Source organism: Bubalus kerabau, chromosome 8 (assembly GCF_029407905.1).
Source record: "Bubalus kerabau isolate K-KA32 ecotype Philippines breed swamp buffalo chromosome 8, PCC_UOA_SB_1v2, whole genome shotgun sequence".
NCBI lineage: Eukaryota > Metazoa > Chordata > Mammalia > Artiodactyla > Bovidae > Bubalus > Bubalus kerabau.
This window is the reverse complement of record NC_073631.1, coordinates 98,640,360-98,662,953: the sequence shown is the minus strand read 5'-3', so window position 1 is coordinate 98,662,953 and position 22,594 is coordinate 98,640,360. Positions and strand designations below refer to the sequence as shown.

The window sequence follows — 22,594 nt, the reverse complement described above, 5'->3', positions numbered from 1 at the left end:
AGCCTGCCAGACTGGCTCTCGAATTCATGAAGGTCAAGGGAGAAAGAGGGCGAGGTTCTTCAAAGGTATCCGGTGCCTGGGCCTTAGGCAGGACAGAGGCTTGTATACTGGCAATCCGTCAGACCCTTGCCACTCACAGTGTGGTCCATGGAGCAGTGGCAGAGGCATCACCTGGGAGCTTGATAGAAATACAGACTGTAGGACTGCCCCAGGCCTCCTGACGAGGGTCTGCATTTTGACAAGACCCCAGGTAATTCCTGTGTGCGCTGATGTTTGAGAACTGCCAAGTGGGTCCTCAGTCTTTGTCTCTCCCAGGTTGCTATAAAATCTGCCTTTGTCATGTCAAAGTGGACTACCACTCACACAAAAACAGGCATACCCAGTTTGCTGATAGTGCATTTTGGTGTTTATTTTTTAACACTGATTTTTTTTTTTTTTTGGCCAAGCTGTGTAGCTTATGGGATCTTAGTTCCCTGAACAGGTATGGATCTGTGACCCCTGCAGTAGAAAAGTGGAGTCTTAACCTCTGGATCCCCAGGGAAGTTCCAACACTGATTTTTTGTGATGATAATGCCAATGATGATGCTGATGATGAAGATGACATTAGATACTGTTAGGGGTTGAATTGTGTCCCTCCGCCAAAGGATATGTTCAAATCCTAACCCCCAGGACCTGTAAATATGACCTTATTTGGAAATAGGGTCTTTGCCGATGAGATCAAGTTAAGATGAGGTGATTAGGATTGCCCTAATCCAATGGCTACTGTCCTTATAAGAAGAGGGAGGGATTTCGCTGGTGGTCTAGTGGCTGAGACTCCATGCTCCCAATGCAGGGGGTCCAGGTTCGACCCCTGGTGAGGGAGCTAGATCCCACATGCTGCAACTAAGAGTTCGCATGCTGCAGATAAAGATCCTGCATGTCTCAACTGAGACCTGGTGCAGCCAAATAAATAAATATGTTTGAAAGAAAAAAGAGGGAAATTTGGGCAGCAGACGCCAGGGGAGAATGCCATGTGATGACAGAGGCAGAGATTGGAGTTACCTTGCCAGGAGCCAAGGAATGCCAAGGATTGCAGACAGCTGCCAGAAACTAGCAGAGAGACATGAAACAGATTCTTCCTCTGAGCCCCTACTGCTACTGCTAAGTCACTTCAGTCGTGTCCGACTCTATATCCGACCCCATGGACTGCAGCCTACCAGGCTCCTCCGTCCATGGGATTTTCCAGGCAAGAGTACTGGAGTGGGGTGCCATTGCCTTCTCCGGGTCTGAGCCCCTAAGGAGGAACCAACCTCCCAACACCTTGATATCAGAGTGTGAGATGGTCAATGTCTATTGTTTTAAGCCACCTAGCTTGTGATACTTTGTTAAAGCAGCCCTAGGAAACTCATAGAAAAACTTTTCTCTCTCTTTTTTTTTCTGACACTTTCTTTTCTTAAAGCACTTTCACATACAGTATCTTGTGAAAGCAGAGGCATTTTATGATAGGCCTCTATCATAAATAGAGGCCTATTTATGGTAGATAAATTAAATTCAGTTTTTCAAATAAGAAAGTCCCTTCTTTTACTTCAAGAGGTCACAGGCAGTATTATAGCTAGACCCAACCCAGGGCTGTCTCATGCCCGGAGGGCTTGTGAAAAAGGACTCACAGGGCCTGTGGACCTGTGCATGCATGCCTAGACCTGGGCAGCTGCCTTTGCCCTTCAGGACACTGAATGAGAGGGAAGACTAGTGCCACAGGGCTCACCCATCTCCATCTTCACCATCTGCATCCCATGGGCTCAAAGTGACACCAGCAGCGTGTGTCCTAGCCCCACACTGGACACAGCTCAAGTAGGCATCTATCTTATCATCCTAAAGCTTGCATCTGAGTTGTCGGATGTCACCTCCGTAGTGACACTTTCCCAAACCCCCCAATTTTATTTTCCTCACGCTTCACACCATCCATAATGCTGCTGCTTATTTATTTAAGCACTTTAATACCTCCTAACTCCTTGTGCTAGAATGTACATTCTGGTCCCCAGAATACAGCCTTGCCCTTGACCATTTCTCAATAAACAATTGGAAGAGAATCTGTTCAAAATATTACACCATGTGCAGGTTTTGCTGTTGTCATGCTGTGCTTAGTCACTCAGTCGTGTCCAACTCTTTGTGACCCCATGGACTGCAGCCTGGCAGGCTCCTCTGTCCATGGAATTCTCCAGGCAAGAATACTGGAGTGGGTTGCCATGCCCTCCTCCAGGGGATCTTCCCAATCCAGGGGTCAAACTCAGGTCTCCCGCATTACAGGCAGATTCCTTACCATCTGAACCACCAGGGAAGCCCTTTCTTGTTATTTAGTCCCTAAAAGAGTTGGACTGTGAAGAAAGCTGAGCGCCAAAGAATTGATGCTTTTGAACTGTGGTATTGGAGACTTTTGAGAGTCCCTTGGACTGCAAGGAGATCCAACCAGTCCATTCTGAAGGAGATCAGCCCTGGGATTTCTTTGGAAGGAATGATGCTGAAGCTGAAACTCCAGTACTTTGGCCACCTCTTGTGAAGAGTTGACTCATTGGAAAAGACTCTGATGCTGGGAGGGATTGGGGGCAGGAGGAGAAGGGGACAACAGAGGATGAGATGGCTGGATGGCATCACTGACTCGATGGACGTGAGTCTGAGTGAACTCCGGGAGTTGGTGATGGACAGGGAGGCCTGGTGTGCTGCGATTCATGGGACCACAAAGAGTTGGACACGACTGAGCGACTGAACTGAACTGAACTGAAGTCATGTCCAGCTCTTTTGCAACCCCATGGACTGTAGCCCACCAGGCTCCTCTGTCCACGGGATTCTCCAGGCAGGAATACTGGAGTGGGTGGTCATTTCCTTCTCCAGGGGATCCTCTTGACCCAGGGATTGAGCCTGCATCTCCTGAATTGGCAGGCAGATTCTTTACCATGGAAGCCCTCACGTGCAGGTACTGACACTGGAAAGAATGAGTCAAGTCCATACACAGTCCATGGAAAGATGGCCATGATTATTTTTTTAAATGTCTCTTCTTTTATTTATTCGGCTGTGCCAGGTTCTAGTTGTGGCCTGCAGGATCTTTAGCTGTGGCACGTGGGATCTACTTCCCACGGAATTGGGGAATTGAGCCTGGGGGCCCCTGCATTGGCAGGCAGAGTCTCATCCACCAGACCACAAGGAAGTCCTGGCTGTGATATTACTGAGGTGAGGGAGCAATTTGCACAGCAACACACATCATATGCTTTTGGTTTTGAATATATATCCCAAATACCTACCTCTACCTCTAACCTCTAACCTCCCCCTAACGCCCGCGGGTCCCTGTTGGAAGTGGGGTGGCAGGGGAGGGGTGAGAGTCGGGAACCAGGGACCAGGGCCAGCTAAAGGAGATGGGATGTAAGGCAGAGGCTTGTAAGGACAGAGAACTTGCCAAACTCACATCACAGGAGGGACAAGCAGGAGGGAGACCAAGGATAAATCGTACCTCCATCACCAAGGGCCAAGGGCCAACCAGGCCACAGGTCAGGACTCTCTCCTCTCTTCTACTCGTGGTGACATTGAATTGTGCAATCTGGGAGGGTGGCAGCTGGTAGGAATCAGCTTTTGTTCCTTTGTGACACAATACAGGAGTCCCCAAGGACCGCTAGGACTATTCTAGGCTGAAAACCAACAACGGAAGTGATGACAAGTAGGTGGAGCTGCTCCCTTAGGTGGGGGTGAGGATAGGTCCGGTGGGTGGGTTAGCATAGTAGAGTGTAACCAGGGGAATATGCCCAGAAGGCCAGCCAGGAGTGGCTTATCTTTCCACCCACCACATTCATGACAAAGAGCACACACACACCCATGCACATGACTGGGGAACAGGGTGGGGTGGAGGGGGACAGTGGGGGGTGGGAGGTGTCTTTCTACTTCTCTGTCACACAAAGGAGAAGCAGGGGTTCCTGTCCTCACGGAGACTGCAGTGTGACAGAGGCTTTAAGAAGACCAGTCCAAGGGTTGGCGGGGAAGCTCAAGAGGGAGGGAGTATATGTATACTTATAGCTGATATGTGTTGTACAGCAGAAACCAACAAAATATGACAAAGCAATTAGTCCCCAATTCAAAAGGTATTTCCTGGGCTTCCCTGGTGGCTTAGTGGTGGAGTCTGCCTGCCAGTGCCAGAGACACCGGTTTGATCTCCGATCCAGGAAGATCCCACATGCAGCAGAGCAGCTGAGCCTGTGTGCCACAATTACTGAGCCTGTGCTCTAGAGCCTGGGAGCCACAAATACTGAGGCCCACACGCCCTGGAGAAGCCCTGCAACAAGAGAAGCACCGCAACGGGAAGCCCAGACTCCACAACCAAGGAGTAGCCCCACTTGCCACAACTAGAGAAAAGTCTGTGCAGTAATGAAGATCAGCACAGCCACAAATAAATACATCAATAACATTGTTTTTAAAAAGATATTCCCTATGATAAACCATTAGGGAAAAAAATATGAAAGAATTCAGGTATGCATATAACCGCATCACTTTGCTCTCCAATAGGAATTAACAACATTGGAAATCAAGTATATGTCAATAAAAAAATAAGAAAAAGTCAACACAAGCTCCCCTCCATCCACTGCCAACTAAGTTTTAGAAAGAAAAAAACCACCTCTGCCTGCTACCACCTCCCCTCACCCACCCCTCCCACCCCACAAATGGCAATTGTTTTAGGAGTGCCACCCACAAATTTTCTACTCTTAGCCAAACTGCTCTTCCTTACACAAGCCCAGGCTCTCCTGCTTTGGGCCTTTGTTCAGCTTCTAGCCGTTTCCTCTAAGTAAAAGGGCACCTCCCTCCTGCTTTCCGCTAGTCTCCCTGGTGCAGACAGAAGCAGCTGGGGGCTGTCCCTTCAGCCAGCTCCTAGGAGGCTCTGGCCCCTGTGTAGGGCCAGCCTGGACTCTGACCTTGGCTCTGTTGCCTAACCCTCTTAGCCTCCGTGTTCTTGTGCATAAAGCATTACCACAGGACCTCTCACTAGGATTACAAGCATCGGTGCACATAGAGACCACCCCTGGTGCCACGAGTATAAAAGATGCTCAATAGAAGGGGGGATTGTTATATCAGCACACTGGACATGGAGGAGGAAATAAAGACTGATGAGCCAAGGTTGCAACCCACCTACCAGAGGCCAGCCTTCTGCTTGGAGAAGTGAGACAGACCTGCAGGGAGAGAAACCAGGAGGGAAGTGCCAACAGTAACAATTCCAGGCAGCACCTTGGCCTCACGTGCTCTCAACCCGTGACTGCAGCACCCAGCCTTGCCCAGGTGGCATCTGACAGCACCTGTCGGAGCCATCTGTGACCATTCTGCCCCAGGGCTCCTTCGTGACCAGGAGAGCCCCTCTGGACACACTCACAGGTGATGAGATAAGCTCTGCCATGATGAGGGGGTGGGAGCTGCTCGATAACTGCTGTCCCGTCCTTCCCAGGGGCACAGTTCCGAGATCCATTCTCTGTGCTCCTCAGAGCTTCCCGGCAGAATGGAGCCCTGGCCGCCGCGGCTGCGACCCGCCTGAAAAGGCATCCTTGGATTGGCCTGCCCTCCTTCCCTGTTCACTCTCTTCACTCCTCCACTCCTGTGCTCTGGGATCACTTCCCTAAATGCCTCACCTGGATCCAGGTCCCGAATCCAGGTCTCAGGCTTTCCCAGGGGGACTGAGATTAAGACAACAGGGCAGTGGTCAGGGCACTGGCCGGGGCTGCCAGCTGGGGCGGAAGTGGCCCCTGCTCACCTCCTCTCAGTGCATTAGTCAGGATGTCCAGAGAAACAGAACCAGTAGGATGTGTAATGTATGATGAAGAGGGGATTCATCACAGGAACTGGCTCATGCCGTGATGGAAGCTGAGAAGTCCTGTGATCCTGTCTGCGGACTGTAGAACCAGGGAAGCTGGTGGGTAACTCAGCCTGGGGCTGAAGGTCTGAGGATGGGGGCGAGGGGTGCACGGAGCCTAGGTCCCGGTCTTGGTCTTAAAGCCTGAGAATCAGGAGCACCATGTCCTACGCCCGAGGACAGGAGAGGGTGGACATTTCGGCTCAAGCAGAAACGGCCAATTCACTGCCTCTTTGTTCTGTCCAGGCCCTCAGAGGGATTGGGGCAGCCCCACCCACATGGGTGAGGGCACCTTCTTTACTGAGTCTATGGACTTAAACACTGGGTTGGCCAAAAGTTCACTGGGGTTTTTCCATAAGATGTTAAGGATGCCCATCCAGGGCAGAGGGCATGGACGAGGACAGTGCCAGCCGCGCATCCCGCTCAGTGTCTGGGGGCCGAGGCTTCAAGGACGAAGGTGCTTTCTGAGATGGAGAGGATGGGCCGGCCCTTCCACAGAGAGGAAGCTGCCTGAACGGGGACCCAGAGACAGGAAAACCCATGCCTGTCAGAAGAGATGGGAGGCCCCTGGAAGGAGGGCAGTCTCGCCAGTGGGGCTCCAAGGGCTTCAGGTGAATCCTGGAGGCTTCCCGGGACACCTTGAGGCGTCTGGCCCACGTCCCGTGGCGCTGAGAGCCTCCGCTCCTACTGGGCCATGCAGGCTTAGCTGTATTTTCTAAGAAGTTGGGGAGGGTTGGGTGGGCTGGGCCAGGAGCCTGCTCCACACTCACCTTGAGCATACACAGCCCCCTCACACGAGCACTGCACACACACACACACCACCCTCCCCAGACCCACACTGGACACTCACACATACACACACCACACATGCCCACATCCTGCCCACACACACTGCACACACACACTACACACTCTCACCCACATCCCAGAACACATACTGCATCCATACACACTAATCCACACACGTCCATTACACTCACCTGTCTCACACCCTCCACATCTACAACCACCAACCCCATACACGGCACTCACACATACACATACACCACACCCCCACACACACATGCCTAGCACCACAGCGGGTTGTGCCTCCAATAAACACAGGTGGAAAACTGCCTCCTGAACAAGCTGAAAGAGTAAAACATAAAAAACCTGCAGTCTCCGGGGCTGTTGTTGGGCATTCAGACCTGAATAAGGTCTGGAGCTCCTGATTTTGGGGTGACCTTAGGGAACCCTGAATATTCATTGGGAGGACTGATGCTAAAGATGAAGCTCCAGTACTTTGGCCACCTGATGTGAAGAGCTGACTCACTGGAAAACATCCTGATGCTGGGAAAGATTGAGGGCAGGAGGAGAAGGGGGCAACAGAGATTAGATAGTTGGATGGCATCATTAACTCAGAGGACATGAGTTTGAGCAAACTCCAGGAGATAGTGGAGGACAGGGAAGCCTGGCGTGCGACAATCTATGTGGTCGCAGAGAGTTGGACATGATTAAGCGACTGAATGACAACAACAGGGAACTCCAGCCTCCACTTCCCATCAGAATCCGAGGGACTTCTGTCTGCTGCCCAGGGAGAGACTGGACTGGGCAGTGAGGTGCCCCCCAGCCCGAGCTGAGCCACAGCCCCGGTCCTGCTCCCATCGTGTTCTCCCTCTGAGGCGCTCTGGCACCTTCCTGTCTCAGACAACCCTGTCCCGGGGGGGCCCTCTCTTGCCTCAGTCTCGGATAAGGCAGGTTATCTGTCCATCTGCTGGCCACTGACCTGTTTATCTTCTTAGGGCTCTCTTCCTGAAATAACCTGGGGTTATCTCAGCTGCCCGAGCATGCGGGCCTCCTGACAGCCTCCCTCTCAGCGAGAGGGGCCATTCATCACTGGCAGTTTTAAATGCCTTTCATCCAGGCCCGAATTCCACACATTATTAGGCCAAACTGGAGGCCGTCGGGGAAGGGCCGGCACCTCCACGCCCACCAGACCCCCAAACTGCAGGCCCTGCTCAGGAGCCAGGTGGCCCCTCTCTGCTGCCGGGCAGGGTGGTCGTGCTGCTCCCTGCGCTCTCACCCCAGCACCCGGAAGCCAGGCGGCCTCTCTCTGCTGCCGGGCAGGGTGGTCGTGCTGCTCCCTGCACTGTCACTCCAGGACCGGGAGGCTGGGCACGTCCTTGCGGACCCAGCCATCCCCTCAGAACTGGCAAGCTCGAGCTCATCCTCTGGCTTCTTCCAAACCTCCCATCTCACCCACATTTCCCCCCATTCAGTCACGTCAAAACTCTTCTAGGCTCCTGGATTAAAATCTCAGGCACAGTCCAGCACCCTTCCCATCCCATCCTGGCGTTGCCCCGCACCAGCACCACCGCCCAAGGCCCCATCCCTGCCCTTGCAGGCTGGAGCCCTCGGACAACTCCCTGGGTCCTGGTTTCCAAGCCCCTTCTACATGGCTGCCAGGCTAACAGTCTTCAATTAGCATTTCACCCTGGCACCATGCTGCTCATGAAATGTCCGTGGCTCCCTATTAACGACTGAGGGCTTCCCAGGTCGCTCAGTAGTTAAAGAATTTGCCTGCAATGCAGGAGACACAGAAGATGCAGGTTCGATCCCTGGGTTGGGAAGATCCCCTGGAGAAGGAAATGGTAACCCACTCCAGTATTCTTGCCTGGAGAATCCCATGGATGGAGGAGCCTGGCGGGCTGCAGTCCATAGGGTGCAAAGATATGAGTGAAGGGACTGAGGATGCAAGGCCAAACATATTTGTCTGGCTCCCAAGGTGCATGCACCCCTACCTAACATTCACATCCCACTTGTCCAGTTAGGAGTATCTCTGCTCCAGGCCAGGCCAGACCCCTTACACCAGGGATACATGCCGGCCCTTTGGGGCCTCTGTGCCTCGGCTCAGGCTGACCCACTGACCAGAAATACACTTCTGTATCTCATCCCCTCACCAAGAACCCCAATGCCTCCCAGTCTCCATTTCGCTAAGTCCTCTTAGACGCTTTCCAGTAATTCATGTATTCAGCCAGTGTTAATTGAGCCCTTTTACCATGAACAAGGCTTTCACTGACTGGCCTCCCCTCTGAGCTCCAACAGCACAAGTAATGCCCACCCCACACTTCCACACAGAATCCCTGAAGTCTTACAGGGCATCACCATTACAGGTCTGTAGTCTAGACAGCCCAGTATCCCACTCCTTCTGTGCCCTAGACTATGGCTCCTAGACGTGGGGATGTTACATGCTGCAGGTTGTGGTTCTTTTGTTTCTGATCAGAGGGCCAGCACGGGGCTGTCAGGTTTTTTTTTCATCAAACAAAAACATTTTTTTTTTAATTACCGTGATTTCACCAACAAAAGCACATTTTAACACTCACAAAGTAGCACCTGGAAAGTAGGAAGAACATCAACGCAGAGTAAAGGACACTCCTTGAAACTGAAGAAGCTTAGCAGGATGGAACTTGCCTGGAGAATCCCAGGGACAGAGGAGCCTGTTGGGTACTGTCTATGCGGTCACACAGAGTCGGACACGACTGACGTGACTTAGCAGCAGCAGCAGGATGGAAAAATTCACTGCGTTTCTCTTCTTCATTTCAGAAATAATCTCAGAATAAAAGGACAGTGCTTTCAAATGGATAAATCTAGTAAACCGGAAAATTCATTGTTTCTTTTTCTTCAGTTCGCAGGGGACAGGTGACTATTTTATCAACCCCTGTCCCAGTGTTCTGAAGCCTCTGTCTGCAGCTCCTCACCAGGTGAAAACAGTTCGAGTGGAATGAGCGGTGGATGTCTTTGTTCAGTTGTTGTCTGGAGAAGCCTCATGAGTCTCCTCTCACCAGATCCAGCCTGGGAGCCAGAGGCATGGCTGGCCGGGCAGTGTTGACCCCATGCCTTCAGCTCTGTCTCAGGTCTCAGACACACGGGCTGAATTTTTGCTTCTCTGTAGGCAGACAGGTATTCATGACACTGATTGCATCTCTTTCTTGGGCAGTAAAATCCTAGAGCCTCAAGGGAGGCAGGTGGGATGGGAGCACCTGCCTGGTGGGACACAAGAAAATCCAATAGGTCACAGAAACAGATACCCGCCCCCCCCACCCCGCAAAGGGCTCATGGCTCCAAGCTGATCAGGAGCAGAGTTGGGGTCAGACCCCAGAGCCCCCGTCCAACACCTGGGATTCTGCCCTTTCTGGGCCCTGTCTGAGCTGGGCTTCTCCAAGAAAGAAATACGACCGAAACTTCCATTTCTCAGCCCTGGACCATCCCGCTCCCACCCCAGCCACTTCCATAAAAAAACCACTGCTGCCTGGAGGAGCGGGGAGACAGGATTTTTCCAAAGGATGCGTGTGTGTATTGTTGGGAGCCGCAAGCATTTCGGTGAACTCCAGGTCACGGCACAGCCTGACAAATGGCAGGAAGTTCAGGACTTGGGCCTGACATTTTTTGCACAAAGGCCCTACAGCCCAGCCAGGTGAGCTGGGCTTGGGGACGGACACGGGGCCACCGCCCGCCACTTCCTGCCCTTTGTTGGCCCATGTGACAGCCTTCTTGAAAGGGCCTTTCTTTTGTGCCCCGCTCCCGTTCTTTATAGCGAGGAGTGTCTCAATATAGAAACGGGTGGGCCCCGAGTCAGCAGCAGGATGTGGGAATGCAGACTGGCAGGATGCCCACCGGCAGGGGCAGGATCGTCAAGTTCAAATAACGGGGCCGTGGACTCCTGATAATAGCCTGTCGGGTATTTATATGCCCGACAAGACATTGCACAGGCTCCACTGGCACGTTTCAAGGGGTCAGGAGTCTGTCGGTCCGTCAGCTCTCCTGTCAGCACCACCCTTTGCTTCTCCTGCCTGGGCCTCCTTCGCTTGATCGTGGATCAGGTCTGCCGGGCCCAAACCCTCCAAGTCAGTGTGGGCTCCTGAGGGACCCTTCCTTCTCGCCATAGGAAAACCTTTGTGGTCAGATTCCTCAGGGTTAGACTCTGCTTCTAGATAGCTGGCAGTGTGTCTGTGGGCATCAGTTCCCCACTAGACCTTTTTAAGCTCTCAGTCTTCTTTAAAAAAAATTTTTTTTTTTTTTAAGTTAGGCCACTTGTAAATGGGACTTAGTTCCCTGACCAGTGGTTGAACCCATGCCCCTTGCATTGGAAGATTGGAATCCTAACCACTGGGTTGCCAGGGAAATCCCACATACTTTTCTTCATTGTCCTCATTTGCAATGGAATCCTTTCTAGAAGGAATCATACCCTCCTGATGCCTCAGAAGACATAGAACAGAATTTGAGTTTTTCAAAAATGATACAAAATAATCTACTTACAAAACAGAGACTCACAGACCTAGAGAATGAACTTATGGTTGCCAGGGGTGAAGGGATAGTTAGGGAATAGATAGATTGGGACAGATGTACACACTGTACAGCAGTACACACTGCTGTATTTAAAATGGACAACCAACAAGGACCTACTGTTATAGTACAGAGAACTCTGCTCAATCTTACGTGGCAGCCTGGATGGGAGCGGGGTTTAGGGGAGAATGGATACATGTATATGTATGGGGGAGTCCCTTAGCTATTCCTCTGAAACTATCAAAACATTATCAGTTATACTCCAATACAAAATAAAAAGTTAAAAAAAAAAAAAGCCACAAGAGACCTCATCTCACATCTCTCAGAATGGCTATGATTTTTAAAAAGACGAGAGTTGGCAAGGTTGTGGAGAAACTGGAACTCTTCTGGGTATTTATCCACATTAAATGTGTAAATGACATCGCAATAAAATTATGACCAAAAAATCTGAAAAAAAAAAGAAAAAAGAATTTGCGTTTTTCTTGGAAACTCAGGATCTTGGCTTGGCACCCTGTGTAAGCAGTAGAAAGGACCCTGGGACAAAGAGAAAGGACTCACCTTCATGCCATTTCTCACCTTGCCTGGCTAGCTGTGCAAACTTGAGCAAGTTTCTTCACCTCTCTGGCTCTCAGAGTTAGCCTGATGACACCAAGCGTTGATCTTAATTCTCATGTTCTGTGGTTCCATTTGTTTTATACCACGTGGTCATACAGTGATGTCAATACAGAAGCTATTGACGTACCTAAGGCCCTTTGACCCGCACAAGACATCATAGCTGACTTTGACTTGTCATAACCATTTTTGGTAGATTGCTTTCTGGTATACCTAGTTTATTTTTCTTTTTTTAAGATAGCCTAAAGGTTAATTTTAGACTGCTGTTTACAGACCCACCTCTCTTTCAAGTTTTTAGGTTTCTGACTTCTTAATCTGCTAGAATTATGTGCACATGAAGAGTTAATAGACTCAGAGTAAATACACAAAGTCGTGGATTTATATGTATACTTTATGACATATTTCTGACTAATAAGTGACTTTTTTTTCCCCTTTCTTGACTCTGTTGAAGAGGGATGAAGTTATCAGAAAGGTGAAACCTGGAAGAGTGTCTTTCCATATATTCCTATGGTGGCTTCAAGGAACATAGTAGAAGTTTATTAAATTCTTATTGAACCAAATAACCTCCCCTTCTACTCAGAATCCACCTAGAGTCGACCTCATCCGAGTTTATTTTTGAGCTAAGGTGTGGGGTGTGAACTGACCCGGCAGACCTGTTTGTTGGACAAAATCCTGCTCCTCCTCCTGTTTCCCACAAAACAGAGCATCCCCTTGCTTCTTCATGGCCTCCTTCTTCCTCTTATATGAAGCCCCATCCATTATTCCCCAGAAGGAAGGGGACGAGGCACTGATTAGGTTTCCCCTCCCCAGAGTGAGATTTGGAAACTCTGGATATTTCTAGAGGTTAGAACCTCTAGGGAGGCAGAGCTCTAAAAGTGATAATAATGAACATCTGCATAGATTTCAAAATGCACAGAGCATTTTTCCATGCTATAGTTCACTTAATCAATCCTCCAATCCTGAGGTGGTATCACCAGCACGTGGGGGCTCAACTGAGACCAGCTACAGCTGAGTGGTTTTGCAAGGTTAATCTGGAAGCCTGGGGCTTTTCCAGTGCATCCAATCTTCTTAGCTGGAGGGGTGGTAGGGATGTTGAGAGCTGGAGCTGGGGGTCACCTTATTCTAAGAGCAGAAGACAGTTTTCTTTGCGTAGAGAGGGAGGTGAGGAGGAGACGGGAGGGAGGGAGTACAAGATGCCAAGGAAGACAAAAGCTTCCCCACTGGAATAAGGTTGTTTCTGGTGGATTCAGCACCTTTCTTCACCCTCAGGGTGCCCGAGGAAGAACCCAGGATTTGGGAGCCAATGATTAGAAGACATGGGCAGGACTTTGAAGTCTTCTCATCCCACGGAAAATAGAACTCTCTGATCTCCTGGACAGTTCTGTTCTCTGCAAAAGGAGAATGATGACAATAACGAGAATAACAGCATGGAGGAGAATTCCTGCTCCCATCCACCCTCACAAGGTAAACATGAAGATAGACATGAGCTGAGCATGTGGAGATGCTCTTACGAAGTAAACCTTAATATTCTGGTGGGTTGTCTTGTTTTCACTCACTCCACAGATATTTATGGAACATTTACCATGCTCTGGACACTGAGGTAGACCCCGAGGACTCGGTGATGGAAAAAAACATGGGACCTGTGACATGTGTCCTCCTGGGCCTCACTGCCCCTGCTTTGGTCCTGTTAGGTTATGGGGCCACCTCTTCAGGCATCAGGGTCCCCTTATCCATTTAACCATTGTCATAGGAATTAAGCGACTTCATTTCTATAAAATATGTACATCTAAGACTGCACCTGTCACAGAGGGAATGAACACCCCATAATTGTTTTCTCTGAAAGGGCCCTTTAATTTCACAGCTCTCTCTGAACAAGAAGATTAGGGTTTTTGTGCCCTAACCTCAGTCCCTGGCTGAAGGACTTCCCTTCACCCACACCACACATCGCCCCCTGCAACCCCATCAATGCAGATGAAGATAGGCCTCTGAACTCTGAAGTGTGCGTGCAGTCTTGAGGGATGTGTATGTGTATGTGCATGTCTTCTTTATTGCCTTAACCTCTCCAGATAGAACACAGTTCCTGGCAGGTAGGGACTCACTCAACCAGCCCCTTCTCCCCTGGGACAGGAAGGGACAGGCAAGCTGTCCATCTAATCAAGTCAGGGAGAAATCCCTCGCAGCTCTAGTTTTACTGATTTTCCTTCTGGCTCATCACTGAAGTGTGAAGTATTCTGACAGCACAGCAAGGAAGCGTCAGGAAGTGCTAGCGACACTGAAGGCAAAGGCGGGATAATTTAATAATCTAAGGAACATTGGCTCTGCTGTTTCTCAGACACAACCAGTTCAGGGGCAAAAAGGGGCCACAGAGACTATAAGCTGGCCAGTATTTCCCTGCTCCCTGGGCCCCGCCCTCCTCAATCCCAGCCTATCACTAGGGAACGTGCCATGTAAGAACACAGCTCTCCAGTCTGGCCGCCGACATCATGCCCACCTGCCCTGGTGCAGGCCCGGATGACACCTTTGTGCTAATAATTAGGAGAGGGGCCCTTGTGTTCTGGGCAGGCCACGCCCACTCCAGCTCAAGCTCCCCAGCTGTGTAGCAGCCCTCCAGGTTCCTGCCATGATGGCTGCCTCTCCATGCTGCTGATGCTGCTGCCTACAGACCTACTCTCTGCCCTGATGGAACCTCTGGCCATCGCAGCCTGGGCCACTCATGCTTCCTGCTCTCTTGGTGCCCAGTGTCTCATTCTGGTTTTATTTTCTTTGTGATTCAGCCCCGCTCTGTATGGGAGCTTGGGAACAGGTATTTGCTGGCCTCAGAGTTGAAACTTCTTGGGATGGCTGGTTAAGACCTTGCCTTCCAATGTGGGGGATGTGGGTTTGATCCCTGGTCAGGGAGCTAAGCTCCCACCTACTTCATGGCCAAAAAAACCAAAACATAAACAATAATGTAACAAATTCAAGAAAGACTTTAAAAATGGTCCACATCACAAAAAAAAAAATTTTTTTTTAAAGAATTGAAACCTCTCTGGCCTGGCCTGTTGTTCTAGAACCTGAGTGACGTGCATGATTCTATTCTTCCCTAGGATGTTTCCTGCCAGGAAGTTCCTGGACTCTCATGGGTGTCAAGGCCTCTCTCTTCTAGACCTAGGTCCTGGTGAAGACACAGTCTGGCTATTGGCAGAGCCCAGTCAGAGTCTCTGTTTTACAGTTGCCTTCCATGCCTGCAAACCCACATGTAGTACCTCTGTTGAATCCCTTCAGACAGATAGGCCCTCCTGGGACCATCCATTTGACCTTTTAAATTGCTTTCACTGCTAGAAAGTTCTTCCTTCGTTCACTTGACAATTCTTTGTAGAAGCCATTCCTTAGTCCCAGACCCAGCCCTCTATTCTGGGGACAGGCCAGGTGGGGGTCTCTGCTCACACAGAGCTTAAATCTAAATTGGGGGCGCGGAGGCAGAAAACACAGAGAATACAAATGATAATGAGATGTTTGGAAAAAACTGAGCTTGACGATGGGGAAGCTCCAGGAGGCAGAGGGGGATGCCTTGGAGGCTTCTCTGGGGAGGTGGTGTTCAGGGTGGAGACCTGGTCCACTGGGGACCAGAGGGATCAGCCATGGGGATGGTAAGGACAGAGGCTCCAAGAGCAAAAGAGTGAGTCTGGGAAGGAAGGGCCATGGGGCTGGAACAGGCGCTGGGAAGGGACTTTGGCCTCCACTTATGAAGGACGTGGGGCAGCGGGGAGGAAAGAAGTGGGGACTATTGTTGTTCGGTCACTCAGTCGTGTCCAACTCTTTGCAACCCCATGGACTGCAGCACGCCAGGCTTCCCTGTCCTTCACCATCTCCCGGAGTTTGCTCAGACTCATGTCCATCGAGTTGGTGATGCCATCCAACTATCTCATACTCTGTTGTCCCCTTCTCTTCCTGCTTTCAATCTTTCCCAGCATCAGGGTCTTTCCCAATGAGTCGGCTCTTCAAATCAAAGTACTGGAGCTTCAGCTTCAGAGTCCCCACTTTACAAGGAATCCTTTCTTTTTAGGGCAAAAACTGTCACCATCTCCAGCAGCAACACACTTCTCACCTCTCATCAGCTGATCCTTCTCCCCAGTACACCCCTCCACCCCAGCCTTCTGGCCCTGGGGAATGCTTCCTTAACTGTGAGATCCCATTCTAAATTTCCCTCCTCTGAGAAGCTCCCACCTGCAGGCAGAGGTGACTGCTCCTCCCTGTCCTCCGAGGAGCTTTGTCCCCTCTGCTGGACACTTCTCCCACTCCTCAAGGTGACACTAAGAGAGTGAGCTTGGAGGCAGACCCAGCCTGGCTCCACCTCAACAGCTGTGTGGCGTGGGATATTCATTTCCTCTGCTGTTGTTTAGTCACTCAGTCATGTCCTATGCGACCCCATGGACTGTAGCTCGCCAGGCTTCTCTGTCCATGGGATTTTGCAGGCAAGAATACTGGAGTAGATAAGCCATTTCCTTCTCCAAGGGATCTTCCCGACCCAGGGATCGAACCCATGTCTCCTGCATTGGCAGGCGAATTCTTTACCACTGAGCCACCAGGGATTTCCCAGGGCTGCTCTAGTAAAGGACCACAAACTGGGTGGCTTAAATTAACAGAAATGTAGGTACTGTCTCACAGTCCTGGAGGCCAGAAGTCTGAAATCAGGGTGTTGGTAATGTGGATTCTTTCTGCAGATTCTGGAAAAACCTGTCCATGCCTCTCAACTAGCTTCTGGACACGGCTGGTGACCTTGGCCTTCCTTGGCTGGTAGACTCACGGCTCCAATCTCTGCCTCCGTCTTCACGTGCCATCTTCTCCCATGTGTCTATGCTCACCTGGTCCTCTCCTCTTTGTCTCTCTCCTCGTCTTAAAAGTTCACCAACCATGTGGGATCAAGGGACCATCCCATTCCAGTGTGAATTTATTTTAGCTTAATTACATCTGCAACTGCCCTATTTCCAAAGAAGGTTGCTTTTCAGATAGTGGGTGTCAGGACTTCAACATTTTTTTAGTGGGGGGAAACACAATTCAACCCATAACACCTGGGTAAGCTTAAACTGCTTCCTCCTTTCTCAAACACATTTAAAAAGTATCTTCCTTCTAACACAGAGATTAAATGAGCTAATGGGTGGCTAAATTTGCCATGGTGCATACTAAACCTTCAAAAATGTAGCTGCTATGTTAATAATAGCTGGTCCGTCCATTATGAGTTCTTCCAGGTGGACATCACGCCTTATTCCTTTTTCTTTTTAATCCTCAGTGTCTAGTGCAAAGTTTGTGCTCAGAAATTTTTGGTGTCTGAATGAGCTGCTGCCATTTTAAAGGCAATGTTAAGATCAAAGGAGTGATTTTGAACATCTCTGTCCCCATCAAAGAAAATGTATTGGGAGAATTAGGCAATGGTTCAAACTTTCTTGGATAAGTTTATAATGAGTTCTGGATGCCTAAAAGGTCTCTCAAAATTTATTAAATTATTAAATCAAAAAATGCCTCCAAATTATTATCTCAAAGTAGCTTCAAATTAGTCTCAAAAAGCCTTTTTAAAAAATTCTTTGATGGGCAGGGATAAATATTGTTAATTAATCTTTTAATTAATACTTATCATAAGCAATATATCAGTCCTAGAGAAAATTTAGGAGGCAGCAATGCCGTCTTTTTTATGTACTGCCTGTACATTTTACGGCTCACTGTGGCCCTTTGTGTTATTAATATGATTGGTATAATTATGTACATTTGTAAAACGCTTTGGAGCATAATTTTATTATTTTAAGTGATTATAAAGGTTTATGGTTCTTTGCTCTTATGACCTCTCCAGTCATATTCGTGTTTTTTGAGGCCAAGTCTTTATTTCAGAATGTAACCTCCAGCTGCAGCATTATTTTTATGGAGAAAATGGGATCTGCTTTACAATGACTCATTCAACGGTTATTTTCCAGGGACAGAGAATAGAGAAAAGTGATAAAAGTGATAATTCTCTTTTAAAACTAAGTTCACCAACTCCCCCTTACCTCCTTATCCCCCACTCTCGCCCCAGGCGGTCTCTGGGTACAGGCTGAATTAACTGAAACAAGATGCATCTCAACCCCATCCCAAGTGGTAGCTCTTTTTGACCAGGATTCAAGGTTTCTGTTATATTCATCTTGAGGTCCAGTTTCTTTCACAGCCTGTGCTCATGTTGGGCTTAGTAAATGTTGGATTTTAATTGATGGCCTGCTATATTATTGAATATCCCAAGTAAAGTCTCAGTGGTGCTAGTGGTAAAGAACCCGTCTGCCAATGAAGGAGACGTAAGAGACACAGATTTGATCCTTGGGTCAGGAAGATCCCCCGGAGGAGGAAATGGCAACCACTTCAGTATTCTTGCCTGGAGAACCCCATGGACAGAGGAGCCTGGAGGGCTATAGTCCATAGAGTCACAGAGTCAGACATGACTAAACTGACTTAGCACGGACCCACAGGCAGAGTCAACACATAAAAAAGCATATATAATATATATTTTGTATCTGTTACATATTTTAGTTGTGATATATATGTAGCTGCCATGTTTTTATAGCTAATATATACTAACTGCATATACACACATATATGTAACATATATTATAGCCCAAACAGATTATTTTGTCTTGCACATGCATAAAATAATCTCTGGAAGAATACAAAAGAAAGGAATAGCATAGGTTGTTCTGTGGGGAGGAGTGTGAGTGGCTGGGGGAGAGGGTGAAGGGAGTAATCACTGTATTTCATTTGGACTTTCTGAATCATGTGGATTGTTACCTATTCCAAAAACTGTTTTAAGTGCATCTATGCCCAGAATTGATAGTTAGATAATCATTTTTGTCCTTGCTGATGTGTCTCTTCCTAAAGCCATAAACTGTGTTTTTCAGGAAGGCACACACAATTTCCATTATAAACTTCTAAAAGTCTAGGATTATCACTTTCACTCATTCTTTATCTTCCAGGATCCCAACTAAGTGTGATGCTCACCCTGGTCCCCAGAATTACTTGAGACAGAAACTACTATTTTAGTGTTCGTCAATTTTTCAATCAGCAAACATTGGTGGAGGCTGTTCTAGGGCTGGGGCGCCAGCAGTGGGTATAAAGTGACATCCTCCCTTGAAAGCCAGGGCAGAGGTGGCGGAGCTGGTGGGGCCGACTCAGGTGCCACCATTTATCATAGTTTAGCAAAAGCCCAATGTGGACACAAATAAAGCGCCACAGGGGAGAGAAACTCAGAACACAAACTTCAGAAGGAACTAGGAACTGGTGGCTCAGATGGTTAAGAATCTGCCTGCAATGTAGGAGACGCAAGTTCAGTTCCTGGGTCGGGAAGATCCCCTGGAGAAGGGAATAGCTACCCATTCCAGTATTCTTGTCTGGCGAATTCCATGGACAGAGGAGCCTAGCAGGCTACAGTCCACAGCGTCACAAAGAGTCAGACATGAGTGAGCGACTTAACACTTAACTGGGTGCAGTCCTCCCTTGGGACAGAGGGACAAACCTCTGTGTTTTGACCCTCACACCCTTTCTACATTTGTCACTATTTCTGGGTCTAGGGGGTGGACACAGGGCTCCACTAAAAACAGCACAGAACGCACATCTATAAACTGTCCCCCAAGGGTTCCAGGGTTTAAACCAATCTTGAGGCACACCATCATATGACATGGAGTGTTCATTCCAAGATTTCAAATGATTTGCCACATCAACCTGTGCAAAGTCTGAAAGAGATTGATTAAATAAATAATAATGAGTAATAGCTACAAAAAGTGTTATATTTTCAAACCTCAACAATTTTTGCCTCCCCAGCTGCTTTGAAACCTCTCTGAAAAAGAGTTAGGGCTGATATAGTCTCCCCATTTGGTAGATAAAGAAACTAACACATTCTGATCAGAGAATTCCCTGATATCATGAGCTGCTGCTGCTGCTAAGTCACTTCAGTCGTGTCCGACTCTGTGTGACCCCATAGACGGCAGCCCACCAGGCTCTCCCGTCCCTGGGATTCTCCAGGCAAGAACACTGGAGTGGGTGATATCATGAGCTAGTTGATGATAAAACAAAGAACAGAAATACAACTTTCTGTTGTTGTATTTTTTTCAAATTATCTCTGGAATTTTGTTTATCCAACCAGTCTTCACTGAGCACCTACCATGGGCAGGCACCATGCTAGGCCCTGGGATGTAAGAGGGGTCATAGAGAGAGAGGGTCATGGCCTTGTTATGTAGTCAGGAAGCCCAAAACTGCACACAGAGAAATAAACAAGAAATGGATGAGCCATCCCTGCTATGAAGGAAGAGGAGCTGGGAGAGAACTCCTTAAGCGCCAGGATTCTTTGGACCTGGGATAAAATGTCAGGATTCTTTCCGGTTTGAGCAGAGCTCTGCATTGCCTCCCTGCTGCACAGAGGCAGAGCCTACCACCCCATCTGTGCACTCTGAGTGTGTAAGTGTTACCAGAATGCCCTGGTGACAGGGGAAAACAATGCTTCAGAGGTTGATGAGGTCATGGGAACCTTCAGAGCTACATCCCAGCCCTGTCCCGTAGCTGTTGTTCATCCAGCCTGTTTATCTTTGTGGGTCTGCAGCTCTGTCCCCATAGTTTCACTCACCTCTGTAGCAAGGAAGAAGGATACCTGGGCGAGATAGTTTTCCCCAATACCTAAGTCCCCCCAAATGGAGTGTGACCCCCAAGAGGAGAAGTAATAATGGGGTTGCATAATCCTAGGTTTTATGAATCAAGGAAGAGTGAATAAAAAACTTTAACAAATACCAACCAGTTAAGGCACTTCGGAAGATCCTTGGGCGTGAGAAAGGGGAACAGTGATACAAAAACACTGGGGGTAAAAAATACATTGGGGGTGCTACAATTCTGACTTTTGCAGATGGAGCAAGAAACCCTGGGACGTGAAGAGTCCGGTGATTAAATGAAAAGTTCTTGCACATGTTTAACTTAAACACAGACATGGCCTATAGTTCTTGTGTGTTGTATCCTGAGGTATCAGTAACAGAAAACTATCAGGCTAAATATATGCCAATTTTTATTTGAGTTGGGTGGGCTTCTTTGGGGATATGGGGGAGTATGGGTTTTAACAAGTGTCAGTTCAGTTCAGTTCAGTCGCTCAGTCGTGTCCGACTCTTTGCGACCCCATGAATCGCAGCGCTCCAGGCCTCCCTGTCTATCACCAACTCCCGGAGTTCACTCAGACTCACGTCCATTGGGTCAGTGATGCCATCCAGCCATCTCATCCTCTGTCGTTAACAAGTGTAGGAGGGGTCTTATGGTGAACCAATCATTTCCCGAATTGAGAAAAACAGCAGTTGCCTGCTATACCCGCATTATGTTGTAGATTGCTCCTAGGAGCAGATATTTCATCTTCATCGTATTTATGAGACATGTCAGGCAAGATTATAGTACAGTAAATATCACTTTTCATTCATGTATGTTTTCATTCTCTGAATAGTGTAATGATTTTAGGAGTCAGGCTGCTGGATCCGAATCCCGAGTCCACTACTCAACACCTGTGTGATCTTAGGTCAGCTACTTCATTTCCATGAACACCTCAGTTTCCTTATCCATCAAATGGGGTACAACACTTGATCTTAGCCCAAAGGCTGAGAAGCAAGGAGCCTGGTGTGCTGCAGTTCATGGGGTTGCAAAGAGTGGGACACGACTTAGCAACTGAACGACAACAACAAAGCCTGATTTTGCAGCCCGCAGCTTGGCCTACCTAGAGGCAACCACGACGGGAAAACCTGTCGTTCTGGGGCAGGACCTGCTTTTCTGACCCAGCATGCGGGCCTCCGAGAGGGGAAATGTCTGCCAAGGAGCAGCATGAGCTGCTGTTGACTGTTGAGCAATCGCCCTGTTGCCCCTGCTCCTTCCAAGAGAGGTGGGAAGTGGAGCAGTTCTTTTGTTGACCCAAGAATATGACCCTCCATTTATTGAGTGTCAACTAGGCATCACATACTCCCTCACATTCTCACAGTGATTCTGCAACATTCACGCTGCTACTGCTGCTAAGTCACTTCAGTTGTGTCCAACTCTGTGCGACCCCATAGACAGCAGCCCACCAGGCTCCCCCATCCCTGGGATTCTCCAGGCAAGAACACTGGAGTGGGTTGCCATTTCCTTCTCCAATGCATGAAAGTGAAAAGTGAAAGTCAAGTCGCTCAGTCGTATCCGACTCTTAGCGACCCCATGGACTGCAGCCCACCAGCCTCCTCCATCCATGGGATTTTCAGGCAAGAGTACTGGAGTGGGGTGCCATTGCCTTCTCCGAAGATTCACGCTATTATTTATTTTATAGAAAAAAAGAGGCTCCGGCTCAGAGAGGTTAAGTAAAAGCCCAAGGTCACAGAGCTATTAAATCAGAGAAGATTCGAACTGCTGCTGACTCACTCCAAGGCCATTTCTCCTCTGCCAATCCCACACCTTCAGCAACGAAGCTTCTTTGCCTGAGATCACTCCTTCCATCTCTGCTTCACCTCCCATCTCCTGGAACTTTTCCCCTTGAGCTGGCTTCTTCCTCTTGGCTCACAATCACGGGTGCCTCTTCAATTTTAATACATCGAACACACAAATATAATCAAACCTTTCCCTCGACCACACATTTTCCCTCCTTCCACACTCAACACCTCTGTTTCCTCATCTCCATACACTCCCCCAAGTTACTTCACGTCGTTAAGATCACTCTAGACGAGATCCCCAGTGACTCTCATTGCCAGATCTTATCCGTAAATTCAGTTTTTGCAGCAGGTGACCCTAGACCATCTTATTACTACAATATCCACTTCTTTCTGTTTC

General features: G+C 48.8%; 1 long non-coding RNA gene across 3 annotated transcripts; it reads left to right on the top strand.

The window, feature by feature from the left end:
• Positions 1 to 12,847: 12,847 nt before the first annotated feature.
• Positions 12,848 to 22,229, top strand: LOC129658644 (uncharacterized). Of its 3 annotated transcripts, none has more exons than XR_008717478.1 (3): positions 12,848 to 12,949; positions 13,058 to 13,252; positions 22,098 to 22,229. It is a non-coding gene; the product is annotated as an uncharacterized LOC129658644 (long non-coding RNA). The 3 variants fall into 3 exon arrangements; XR_008717479.1 differs by lacking the exon at positions 22,098 to 22,229 and adding an exon at positions 16,492 to 16,625; XR_008717477.1 differs by lacking the exon at positions 22,098 to 22,229 and adding an exon at positions 14,875 to 15,048.
• Positions 22,230 to 22,594: the final 365 nt, after the last annotated feature.